Raw genomic sequence first — 13,657 nt, 5'->3', positions numbered from 1 at the left:
ACGCATGACAATGCCTCCAAAATGAAATCCCAGGTGCACTAGACCCAGGGGAACCTCGGCAATAGACGCGCAACTCCGGGAAATCACGGGCGACGGAGTGGCATGCGTGAGAGTGGGAGGCTATGCAAGAGGAAGGGGTGAGCTTTGTACTCACGCCTGCTACTTTCACGAAACACATCACCACGCGGCCAAAACGGATTCCCCGGTGCACTAGATAGTCCCAAGGGAGTTGAAGAGTAGGCGCGCACCTCCTGCCAAATCACGGGAGCAGTAGTGGCACGCCTGCCAGTGAGAGGCTGTGCACTGTGAGGCACATGTGCTAAAGAAGGCGGTGAGTCTTGTACTCACGCCCGCCACTTCCTCGAAACACATCACCACGCGGTAAAAATGGATTCCCGCGTGCACTAGATAGTCCCAGGGGAGTTGGGGGGTAGGCGCGCACCTCCTGCAAGTCACGGGAGTCGTGGTGGCACGCCTCCGAGTGAGAGGCTGTGCACTATGAGGCACATGTCCTAAAGAAGGCGGTGAGCCTTGTACTCACGCCTGCCACTTCCACGAAACGCATGACAACGCCTCCAAAATGAAATCCCAGGTGCACTAGACCCAGGGGAACCTCGGCAATAGACGCGCAACTCTGGGAAATCACGGGCGACGGAGTGGCATGCGTGAGAGTGGGAGGCTGTGCAAGAGGAAGGGGTGAGTCTTGTACTCACGCCTGCTACTTCCACGAAACACATCACCACGCGGCCAAAACGGATTCCCGGGTGCACTAGATAGTCCCAGGGGAGTTGGAGAGTAGGCGCGCACCTCCTGCCAAATCACGGGAGCCGTAGTGGCACGCCTGCCAGTGAGAGGCTGTGCACTGTGAGGCACCTGTCCTAAAGAAGGCGGTGAGCCCTGTACTCACGCCTGCCACTTCCACGAAACGCATGACAACGCCTCCAAAATGAAATCCCAGGTGCACTAGACCCAGGGGAACCTCGGCAATAGACGCGCAACTCCGGGAAATCACGGGCGACGGAGTGGCATGCGTGAGAGTGGGAGGCTGTGCAAGAGGAAGGGGTGAGCCTTGTACTCACGCCTGCTACTTTCACGAAACACATCACCACGCGGCCAAAACGGATTCCCGGGTGCACTAGATAGTCCCAAGGGAGTTGAAGAGTAGGCGCGCACCTCCTGCCAAATAACGGGAGCAGTAGTGGTACGCCTGCCAGTGAGAGGCTGTGCACTGTGAGGCACATGTGCTAAAGAAGGCGGTGAGTCTTGTACTCACGCCCGCCACTTCCTCGAAACACATCACCACGCGGTTAAAATGGATTCCCGCGTGCACTAGATAGTCCCAGGGGAGTTGGGGGGTAGGCGTGCACCTCCTGCAAGTCACGGGAGTCGTGGTGGCACGCCTCCGAGTGAGAGGCTGTGCACTATGAGGCACATGTGCTAAAGAAGGCGGTGAGCCTTGTACTCACGCCTGCCACTTTTACGAAACGCATGACAACGCCTCCAAAATAAAATCCCAGGTGCACTAGACCCAAGGGAACCTCGGCAAGGGACGCACAACTCCTGGAAATCACGGGCCACAAAGTGGCATGCGTGAGAGTGGGAGGCTGTGCAAGAGGAAGGGGTGAGGCTTGTACTCACGCCTCCTACTTCCACGAAACACATCACCACGCGGCCAAAACGGATTTACGGGTGCACAAGATAGTCCCAAGGGAGTTGGAGAGTAGGCGCGCACCTCATGCCAAATCACGGGAGCCGTAGTGGCACGCCTGCCAGTGAGAGGCTGTGCACTGTGAGGCACATGTCCTAAAGAAGGCGGTGAGCCTTGTACTCACGCCTGCCACTTCCACGAAACGCATGACAACGCCTCCAAAATGAAATCCCAGGTGCACTAGACCCAGGGGAACCTCGGCAATAGACGCGCAACTCCGGGAAATCACGGGCGACGGAGTAGCATGCGTGAGAGTGGGAGGCTGTGCAAGAGGAAGGGGTGAGGCTTGTACTCACGCCTGCTACTTCCACGAAACACATCACCACGCGGCCAAAACGGATTTACGGGTGCACAAGATAGTCCCAGGGGAGTTGGAGAGTAGGCGCGCACCTCATGCCAAATCACGGGAGCCGTAGTGGCACGCCTGCCAGTGAGAGGCTGTGCACTGTGAGGCACATGTCCTAAAGAAGGCGGTGAGCCTTGTACTCACGCCTGCCACTTCCACGAAACGCATGACAACGCCTCCAAAATGAAATCCCAGGTGCACTAGACCCCGGGGAAGCTCGGCAATAGACGCGCAACTCCGGGAAATCACGGGCGACGGAGTGGCATGCGTGAGAGTGGGAGGCTGTGCAAGAGGAAGGGGTGAGCCTGGTACTCACGCCTGCTACTTCCACGAAACACATCACCACGCGGCCAAAACGGATTCCCGGGTGCACTAGATAGTCCCAGGGGAGTTGGAGAGTAGGCGCGCACCTCCTGCCAGATCACGGGAGCCGTAGTGGCACGCCTGCCAGTGAGAGGCTGTGCACTGTGAGGCACATGTGCTAAAGAAGGCGGTGAGTCTTGTACTGACGCCTGCCACTTTTACGAAACACATCGCCACGCGGCTAAAATGGATTCCCAAGTGCTCTAGACAGTCCCAGGGGAGTTGGGGGATACGTGCGCAACTCCTGCACGTCACGGGAGGCGTGGTGGCACGCCTCCGAGTGAGAGTCTGTGCACTATGAGGCACACGTGCTAAAGAAGGCGGTGAGCCTTGTACTCACGCCTGCCACTTCCACGAAACGCATGACAACGCCTCCAAAATGAAATCCCAGGTGCACTAGACCCAGGGGAACCTCGACAATAGACGCGCAACTCTGGGAAATCACGGGCGACGGAGTGGCATGCGTGAGAGTGGGAGGCTGTGCAAGAGGAAGGGGTGAGTCTTGTACTCACGCCTGCTACTTCCACGAAACACATCACCACGCGGCCAAAACGGATTCCCGGGTGCACTAGATAGTCCCAGGGGAGTTGGAGAGTAGGCGCGCACCTCCTGCCAAATCACGGGAGCCGTAGTGGCACGCCTGCCAGTGAGAGGCTGTGCACTGTGAGGCACCTGTCCTAAAGAAGGCGGTGAGCCCTGTACTCACGCCTGCCACTTCCACGAAACGCATGACAACGCCTCCAAAATGAAATCCCAGGTGCACTAGACCCAGGGGAACCTCGGCAATAGACGCGCAACTCCGGGAAATCACGGGCGACGGAGTGGCATGCGTGAGAGTGGGAGGCTGTGCAAGAGGAAGGGGTGAGCCTGGTACTCACGCCTGCTACTTTCACGAAACACATCACCACGCGGCCAAAACGGATTCCCGGGTGCACTAGATAGTCCCAAGGGAGTTGAAGAGTAGGCGCGCACCTCCTGCCAAATAACGGGAGCAGTAGTGGTACGCCTGCCAGTGAGAGGCTGTGCACTGTGAGGCACATGTGCTAAAGAAGGCGGTGAGTCTTGTACTCACGCCCGCCACTTCCTCGAAACACATCACCACGCGGTTAAAATGGATTCCCGCGTGCACTAGATAGTCCCAGGGGAGTTGGGGGGTAGGCGTGCACCTCCTGCAAGTCACGGGAGTCGTGGTGGCACGCCTCCGAGTGAGAGGCTGTGCACTATGAGGCACATGTGCTAAAGAAGGCGGTGAGCCTTGTACTCACGCCTGCCACTTTTACGAAACGCATCACAACGCCTCCAAAATAAAATCCCAGGTGCACTAGACCCAAGGGAACCTCGGCAAGGGACGCACAACTCCTGGAAATCACGGGCCACAAAGTGGCATGCGTGAGAGTGGGAGGCTGTGCAAGAGGAAGGGGTGAGGCTTGTACTCACGCCTCCTACTTCCACGAAACACATCACCACGCGGCCAAAACGGATTTACGGGTGCACAAGATAGTCCCAGGGGAGTTGGAGAGTAGGCGCGCACCTCATGCCAAATCACGGGAGCCGTAGTGGCACGCCTGCCAGTGAGAGGCTGTGCACTGTGAGGCACATGTCCTAAAGACGGCGGTGAGCCTTGTACTCACGCCTGCCACTTCCACGAAACGCATGACAACGCCTCCAAAATGAAATCCCAGGTGCACTAGACCCAGGGGAACCTCGGCAATAGACGCGCAACTCCGGGAAATCACGGGCGACGGAGTGGCATGCGTGAGAGTGGGAGGCTGTGCAAGAGGAAGGGGTGAGGCTTGTACTCACGCCTGCTACTTCCACGAAACACATCACCACGCGGCCAAAACGGATTTACGGGTGCACAAGATAGTCCCAGGGGAGTTGGAGAGTAGGCGCGCACCTCATGCCAAATCACGGGAGCCGTAGTGGCACGCCTGCCAGTGAGAGGCTGTGCACTGTGAGGCACATGTCCTAAAGAAGGCGGTGAGCCTTGTACTCACGCCTGCCACTTCCACGAAACGCATGACAACGCCTCCAAAATGAAATCCCAGGTGCACTAGACCCCGGGGAAGCTCGGCAATAGACGCGCAACTCCGGGAAATCACGGGCGACGGAGTGGCATGCGTGAGAGTGGGAGGCTGTGCAAGAGGAAGGGGTGAGCCTGGTACTCACGCCTGCTACTTCCACGAAACACATCACCACGCGGCCAAAACGGATTCCCGGGTGCACTAGATAGTCCCAGGGGAGTTGGAGAGTAGGCGCGCACCTCCTGCCAGATCACGGGAGCCGTAGTGGCACGCCTGCCAGTGAGAGGCTGTGCACTGTGAGGCACATGTGCTAAAGAAGGCGGTGAGTCTTGTACTGACGCCTGCCACTTTTACGAAACACATCGCCACGCGGCTAAAATGGATTCCCGCGTGCTCTAGACAGTCCCAGGGGAGTTGGGGGATACGTGCGCAACTCCTGCAAGTCACGGGAGGCGTGGTGGCACGCCTCCGAGTGAGAGTCTGTGCACTATGAGGCACACGTGCTAAAGAAGGCGGTGAGCCTTGTACTCACGCCTGCCACTTCCACGAAACGCATGACAACGCCTCCAGAATAAAATCCCAGGTGTACTAGACCCAGGGGAACCTCCGCAATAGACGCGCAACTCCGGGAAATCACGGGCAACGGAGTGGCATGCGTGAGAGTGGGAGGCTGTGCAAGAGGAAGGGGTGAGTCTTGTACTCACGCCTGCTACTTCCACGAAACACATCACCACGCGGCCAAATCGGATTCCCGGGTGCACTAGATAGTCCCAGGGGAGTTGGAGAGTAGGCGCGCACCTCCTGCCAAATCACGGGAGCCGTAGTGGCACGCCTGCAAGTGAGAGGCTGTCCACTGTGAGGCACCTGTCCTAAATAAGGCGGTGAGCCTTGTACTCACGCCTGCCACTTCCACGAAACGCATGACAATGCCTCCAAAATGAAATCCCAGGTGCACTAGACCCAGGGGAACCTCGGCAATAGACGCGCAACTCCGGGAAATCACGGGCGACGGAGTGGCATGCGTGAGAGTGGGAGGCTATGCAAGAGGAAGGGGTGAGCTTTGTACTCACGCCTGCTACTTTCACGAAACACATCACCACGCGGCCAAAACGGATTCCCCGGTGCACTAGATAGTCCCAAGGGAGTTGAAGAGTAGGCGCGCACCTCCTGCCAAATCACGGGAGCAGTAGTGGCACGCCTGCCAGTGAGAGGCTGTGCACTGTGAGGCACATGTGCTAAAGAAGGCGGTGAGTCTTGTACTCACGCCCGCCACTTCCTCGAAACACATCACCACGCGGTAAAAATGGATTCCCGCGTGCACTAGATAGTCCCAGGGGAGTTGGGGGGTAGGCGCGCACCTCCTGCAAGTCACGGGAGTCGTGGTGGCACGCCTCCGAGTGAGAGGCTGTGCACTATGAGGCACATGTCCTAAAGAAGGCGGTGAGCCTTGTACTCACGCCTGCCACTTCCACGAAACGCATGACAACGCCTCCAAAATGAAATCCCAGGTGCACTAGACCCAGGGGAACCTCGGCAATAGACGCGCAACTCTGGGAAATCACGGGCGACGGAGTGGCATGCGTGAGAGTGGGAGGCTGTGCAAGAGGAAGGGGTGAGTCTTGTACTCACGCCTGCTACTTCCACGAAACACATCACCACGCGGCCAAAACGGATTCCCGGGTGCACTAGATAGTCCCAGGGGAGTTGGAGAGTAGGCGCGCACCTCCTGCCAAATCACGGGAGCCGTAGTGGCACGCCTGCCAGTGAGAGGCTGTGCACTGTGAGGCACCTGTCCTAAAGAAGGCGGTGAGCCCTGTACTCACGCCTGCCACTTCCACGAAACGCATGACAACGCCTCCAAAATGAAATCCCAGGTGCACTAGACCCAGGGGAACCTCGGCAATAGACGCGCAACTCCGGGAAATCACGGGCGACGGAGTGGCATGCGTGAGAGTGGGAGGCTGTGCAAGAGGAAGGGGTGAGCCTTGTACTCACGCCTGCTACTTTCACGAAACACATCACCACGCGGCCAAAACGGATTCCCGGGTGCACTAGATAGTCCCAAGGGAGTTGAAGAGTAGGCGCGCACCTCCTGCCAAATAACGGGAGCAGTAGTGGTACGCCTGCCAGTGAGAGGCTGTGCACTGTGAGGCACATGTGCTAAAGAAGGCGGTGAGTCTTGTACTCACGCCCGCCACTTCCTCGAAACACATCACCACGCGGTTAAAATGGATTCCCGCGTGCACTAGATAGTCCCAGGGGAGTTGGGGGGTAGGCGTGCACCTCCTGCAAGTCACGGGAGTCGTGGTGGCACGCCTCCGAGTGAGAGGCTGTGCACTATGAGGCACATGTGCTAAAGAAGGCGGTGAGCCTTGTACTCACGCCTGCCACTTTTACGAAACGCATGACAACGCCTCCAAAATAAAATCCCAGGTGCACTAGACCCAAGGGAACCTCGGCAAGGGACGCACAACTCCTGGAAATCACGGGCCACAAAGTGGCATGCGTGAGAGTGGGAGGCTGTGCAAGAGGAAGGGGTGAGGCTTGTACTCACGCCTCCTACTTCCACGAAACACATCACCACGCGGCCAAAACGGATTTACGGGTGCACAAGATAGTCCCAAGGGAGTTGGAGAGTAGGCGCGCACCTCATGCCAAATCACGGGAGCCGTAGTGGCACGCCTGCCAGTGAGAGGCTGTGCACTGTGAGGCACATGTCCTAAAGAAGGCGGTGAGCCTTGTACTCACGCCTGCCACTTCCACGAAACGCATGACAACGCCTCCAAAATGAAATCCCAGGTGCACTAGACCCAGGGGAACCTCGGCAATAGACGCGCAACTCCGGGAAATCACGGGCGACGGAGTAGCATGCGTGAGAGTGGGAGGCTGTGCAAGAGGAAGGGGTGAGGCTTGTACTCACGCCTGCTACTTCCACGAAACACATCACCACGCGGCCAAAACGGATTTACGGGTGCACAAGATAGTCCCAGGGGAGTTGGAGAGTAGGCGCGCACCTCATGCCAAATCACGGGAGCCGTAGTGGCACGCCTGCCAGTGAGAGGCTGTGCACTGTGAGGCACATGTCCTAAAGAAGGCGGTGAGCCTTGTACTCACGCCTGCCACTTCCACGAAACGCATGACAACGCCTCCAAAATGAAATCCCAGGTGCACTAGACCCCGGGGAAGCTCGGCAATAGACGCGCAACTCCGGGAAATCACGGGCGACGGAGTGGCATGCGTGAGAGTGGGAGGCTGTGCAAGAGGAAGGGGTGAGCCTGGTACTCACGCCTGCTACTTCCACGAAACACATCACCACGCGGCCAAAACGGATTCCCGGGTGCACTAGATAGTCCCAGGGGAGTTGGAGAGTAGGCGCGCACCTCCTGCCAGATCACGGGAGCCGTAGTGGCACGCCTGCCAGTGAGAGGCTGTGCACTGTGAGGCACATGTGCTAAAGAAGGCGGTGAGTCTTGTACTGACGCCTGCCACTTTTACGAAACACATCGCCACGCGGCTAAAATGGATTCCCAAGTGCTCTAGACAGTCCCAGGGGAGTTGGGGGATACGTGCGCAACTCCTGCACGTCACGGGAGGCGTGGTGGCACGCCTCCGAGTGAGAGTCTGTGCACTATGAGGCACACGTGCTAAAGAAGGCGGTGAGCCTTGTACTCACGCCTGCCACTTCCACGAAACGCATGACAACGCCTCCAAAATGAAATCCCAGGTGCACTAGACCCAGGGGAACCTCGACAATAGACGCGCAACTCTGGGAAATCACGGGCGACGGAGTGGCATGCGTGAGAGTGGGAGGCTGTGCAAGAGGAAGGGGTGAGTCTTGTACTCACGCCTGCTACTTCCACGAAACACATCACCACGCGGCCAAAACGGATTCCCGGGTGCACTAGATAGTCCCAGGGGAGTTGGAGAGTAGGCGCGCACCTCCTGCCAAATCACGGGAGCCGTAGTGGCACGCCTGCCAGTGAGAGGCTGTGCACTGTGAGGCACCTGTCCTAAAGAAGGCGGTGAGCCCTGTACTCACGCCTGCCACTTCCACGAAACGCATGACAACGCCTCCAAAATGAAATCCCAGGTGCACTAGACCCAGGGGAACCTCGGCAATAGACGCGCAACTCCGGGAAATCACGGGCGACGGAGTGGCATGCGTGAGAGTGGGAGGCTGTGCAAGAGGAAGGGGTGAGCCTGGTACTCACGCCTGCTACTTTCACGAAACACATCACCACGCGGCCAAAACGGATTCCCGGGTGCACTAGATAGTCCCAAGGGAGTTGAAGAGTAGGCGCGCACCTCCTGCCAAATAACGGGAGCAGTAGTGGTACGCCTGCCAGTGAGAGGCTGTGCACTGTGAGGCACATGTGCTAAAGAAGGCGGTGAGTCTTGTACTCACGCCCACCACTTCCTCGAAACACATCACCACGCGGTTAAAATGGATTCCCGCGTGCACTAGATAGTCCCAGGGGAGTTGGGGGGTAGGCGTGCACCTCCTGCAAGTCACGGGAGTCGTGGTGGCACGCCTCCGAGTGAGAGGCTGTGCACTATGAGGCACATGTGCTAAAGAAGGCGGTGAGCCTTGTACTCACGCCTGCCACTTTTACGAAACGCATCACAACGCCTCCAAAATAAAATCCCAGGTGCACTAGACCCAAGGGAACCTCGGCAAGGGACGCACAACTCCTGGAAATCACGGGCCACAAAGTGGCATGCGTGAGAGTGGGAGGCTGTGCAAGAGGAAGGGGTGAGGCTTGTACTCACGCCTCCTACTTCCACGAAACACATCACCACGCGGCCAAAACGGATTTACGGGTGCACAAGATAGTCCCAGGGGAGTTGGAGAGTAGGCGCGCACCTCATGCCAAATCACGGGAGCCGTAGTGGCACGCCTGCCAGTGAGAGGCTGTGCACTGTGAGGCACATGTCCTAAAGACGGCGGTGAGCCTTGTACTCACGCCTGCCACTTCCACGAAACGCATGACAACGCCTCCAAAATGAAATCCCAGGTGCACTAGACCCAGGGGAACCTCGGCAATAGACGCGCAACTCCGGGAAATCACGGGCGACGGAGTGGCATGCGTGAGAGTGGGAGGCTGTGCAAGAGGAAGGGGTGAGGCTTGTACTCACGCCTCCTACTTCCACGAAACACATCACCACGCGGCCAAAACGGATTTACGGGTGCACAAGATAGTCCCAGGGGAGTTGGAGAGTAGGCGCGCACCTCATGCCAAATCACGGGAGCCGTAGTGGCACGCCTGCCAGTGAGAGGCTGTGCACTGTGAGGCACATGTCCTAAAGAAGGCGGTGAGCCTTGTACTCACGCCTGCCACTTCCACGAAACGCATGACAACGCCTCCAAAATGAAATCCCAGGTGCACTAGACCCCGGGGAAGCTCGGCAATAGACGCGCAACTCCGGGAAATCACGGGCGACGGAGTGGCATGCGTGAGAGTGGGAGGCTGTGCAAGAGGAAGGGGTGAGCCTGGTACTCACGCCTGCTACTTCCACGAAACACATCACCACGCGGCCAAAACGGATTCCCGGGTGCACTAGATAGTCCCACGGGAGTTGGAGAGTAGGCGCGCACCTCCTGCCAGATCACGGGAGCCGTAGTGGCACGCCTGCCAGTGAGAGGCTGTGCACTGTGAGGCACATGTGCTAAAGAAGGCGGTGAGTCTTGTACTGACGCCTGCCACTTTTACGAAACACATCGCCACGCGGCTAAAATGGATTCCCGCGAGCTCTAGACAGTCCCAGGGGAGTTGGGGGATACGTGCGCAACTCCTGCAAGTCACGGGAGGCGTGGTGGCACGCCTCCGAGTGAGAGTCTGTGCACTATGAGGCACACGTGCTAAAGAAGGCGGTGAGCCTTGTACTCACGCCTGCCACTTCCACGAAACGCATGACAACGCCTCCAGAATAAAATCCCAGGTGTACTAGACCCAGGGGAACCTCCGCAATAGACGCGCAACTCCGGGAAATCACGGGCAACGGAGTGGCATGCGTGAGAGTGGGAGGCTGTGCAAGAGGAAGGGGTGAGTCTTGTACTCACGCCTGCTACTTCCACGAAACACATCACCACGCGGCCAAATCGGATTCCCGGGTGCACTAGATAGTCCCAGGGGAGTTGGAGAGTAGGCGCGCACCTCCTGCCAAATCACGGGAGCCGTAGTGGCACGCCTGCAAGTGAGAGGCTGTCCACTGTGAGGCACCTGTCCTAAATAAGGCGGTGAGCCTTGTACTCACGCCTGCCACTTCCACGAAACGCATGACAATGCCTCCAAAATGAAATCCCAGGTGCACTAGACCCAGGGGAACCTCGGCAATAGACGCGCAACTCCGGGAAATCACGGGCGACGGAGTGGCATGCGTGAGAGTGGGAGGCTATGCAAGAGGAAGGGGTGAGCTTTGTACTCACGCCTGCTACTTTCACGAAACACATCACCACGCGGCCAAAACGGATTCCCCGGTGCACTAGATAGTCCCAAGGGAGTTGAAGAGTAGGCGCGCACCTCCTGCCAAATCACGGGAGCAGTAGTGGCACGCCTGCCAGTGAGAGGCTGTGCACTGTGAGGCACATGTGCTAAAGAAGGCGGTGAGTCTTGTACTCACGCCCGCCACTTCCTCGAAACACATCACCACGCGGTAAAAATGGATTCCCGCGTGCACTAGATAGTCCCAGGGGAGTTGGGGGGTAGGCGCGCACCTCCTGCAAGTCACGGGAGTCGTGGTGGCACGCCTCCGAGTGAGAGGCTGTGCACTATGAGGCACATGTCCTAAAGAAGGCGGTGAGCCTTGTACTCACGCCTGCCACTTCCACGAAACGCATGACAACGCCTCCAAAATGAAATCCCAGGTGCACTAGACCCAGGGGAACCTCGGCAATAGACGCGCAACTCTGGGAAATCACGGGCGACGGAGTGGCATGCGTGAGAGTGGGAGGCTGTGCAAGAGGAAGGGGTGAGTCTTGTACTCACGCCTGCTACTTCCACGAAACACATCACCACGCGGCCAAAACGGATTCCCGGGTGCACTAGATAGTCCCAGGGGAGTTGGAGAGTAGGCGCGCACCTCCTGCCAAATCACGGGAGCCGTAGTGGCACGCCTGCCAGTGAGAGGCTGTGCACTGTGAGGCACCTGTCCTAAAGAAGGCGGTGAGCCCTGTACTCACGCCTGCCACTTCCACGAAACGCATGACAACGCCTCCAAAATGAAATCCCAGGTGCACTAGACCCAGGGGAACCTCGGCAATAGACGCGCAACTCCGGGAAATCACGGGCGACGGAGTGGCATGCGTGAGAGTGGGAGGCTGTGCAAGAGGAAGGGGTGAGCCTTGTACTCACGCCTGCTACTTTCACGAAACACATCACCACGCGGCCAAAACGGATTCCCGGGTGCACTAGATAGTCCCAAGGGAGTTGAAGAGTAGGCGCGCACCTCCTGCCAAATAACGGGAGCAGTAGTGGTACGCCTGCCAGTGAGAGGCTGTGCACTGTGAGGCACATGTGCTAAAGAAGGCGGTGAGTCTTGTACTCACGCCCGCCACTTCCTCGAAACACATCACCACGCGGTTAAAATGGATTCCCGCGTGCACTAGATAGTCCCAGGGGAGTTGGGGGGTAGGCGTGCACCTCCTGCAAGTCACGGGAGTCGTGGTGGCACGCCTCCGAGTGAGAGGCTGTGCACTATGAGGCACATGTGCTAAAGAAGGCGGTGAGCCTTGTACTCACGCCTGCCACTTTTACGAAACGCATGACAACGCCTCCAAAATAAAATCCCAGGTGCACTAGACCCAAGGGAACCTCGGCAAGGGACGCACAACTCCTGGAAATCACGGGCCACAAAGTGGCATGCGTGAGAGTGGGAGGCTGTGCAAGAGGAAGGGGTGAGGCTTGTACTCACGCCTCCTACTTCCACGAAACACATCACCACGCGGCCAAAACGGATTTACGGGTGCACAAGATAGTCCCAAGGGAGTTGGAGAGTAGGCGCGCACCTCATGCCAAATCACGGGAGCCGTAGTGGCACGCCTGCCAGTGAGAGGCTGTGCACTGTGAGGCACATGTCCTAAAGAAGGCGGTGAGCCTTGTACTCACGCCTGCCACTTCCACGAAACGCATGACAACGCCTCCAAAATGAAATCCCAGGTGCACTAGACCCAGGGGAACCTCGGCAATAGACGCGCAACTCCGGGAAATCACGGGCGACGGAGTAGCATGCGTGAGAGTGGGAGGCTGTGCAAGAGGAAGGGGTGAGGCTTGTACTCACGCCTGCTACTTCCACGAAACACATCACCACGCGGCCAAAACGGATTTACGGGTGCACAAGATAGTCCCAGGGGAGTTGGAGAGTAGGCGCGCACCTCATGCCAAATCACGGGAGCCGTAGTGGCACGCCTGCCAGTGAGAGGCTGTGCACTGTGAGGCACATGTCCTAAAGAAGGCGGTGAGCCTTGTACTCACGCCTGCCACTTCCACGAAACGCATGACAACGCCTCCAAAATGAAATCCCAGGTGCACTAGACCCCGGGGAAGCTCGGCAATAGACGCGCAACTCCGGGAAATCACGGGCGACGGAGTGGCATGCGTGAGAGTGGGAGGCTGTGCAAGAGGAAGGGGTGAGCCTGGTACTCACGCCTGCTACTTCCACGAAACACATCACCACGCGGCCAAAACGGATTCCCGGGTGCACTAGATAGTCCCAGGGGAGTTGGAGAGTAGGCGCGCACCTCCTGCCAGATCACGGGAGCCGTAGTGGCACGCCTGCCAGTGAGAGGCTGTGCACTGTGAGGCACATGTGCTAAAGAAGGCGGTGAGTCTTGTACTGACGCCTGCCACTTTTACGAAACACATCGCCACGCGGCTAAAATGGATTCCCAAGTGCTCTAGACAGTCCCAGGGGAGTTGGGGGATACGTGCGCAACTCCTGCACGTCACGGGAGGCGTGGTGGCACGCCTCCGAGTGAGAGTCTGTGCACTATGAGGCACACGTGCTAAAGAAGGCGGTGAGCCTTGTACTCACGCCTGCCACTTCCACGAAACGCATGACAACGCCTCCAAAATGAAATCCCAGGTGCACTAGACCCAGGGGAACCTCGACAATAGACGCGCAACTCTGGGAAATCACGGGCGACGGAGTGGCATGCGTGAGAGTGGGAGGCTGTGCAAGAGGAAGGGGTGAGTCTTGTACTCACGCCTGCTACTTCCA

The sequence above is a fragment of the Stylophora pistillata genome, unplaced genomic scaffold (assembly GCF_964205215.1).
Source record: "Stylophora pistillata unplaced genomic scaffold, jaStyPist1.2 SCAFFOLD_54, whole genome shotgun sequence".
NCBI lineage: Eukaryota > Metazoa > Cnidaria > Anthozoa > Scleractinia > Pocilloporidae > Stylophora > Stylophora pistillata.
Note: the sequence above shows the minus strand (reverse complement) of the source record.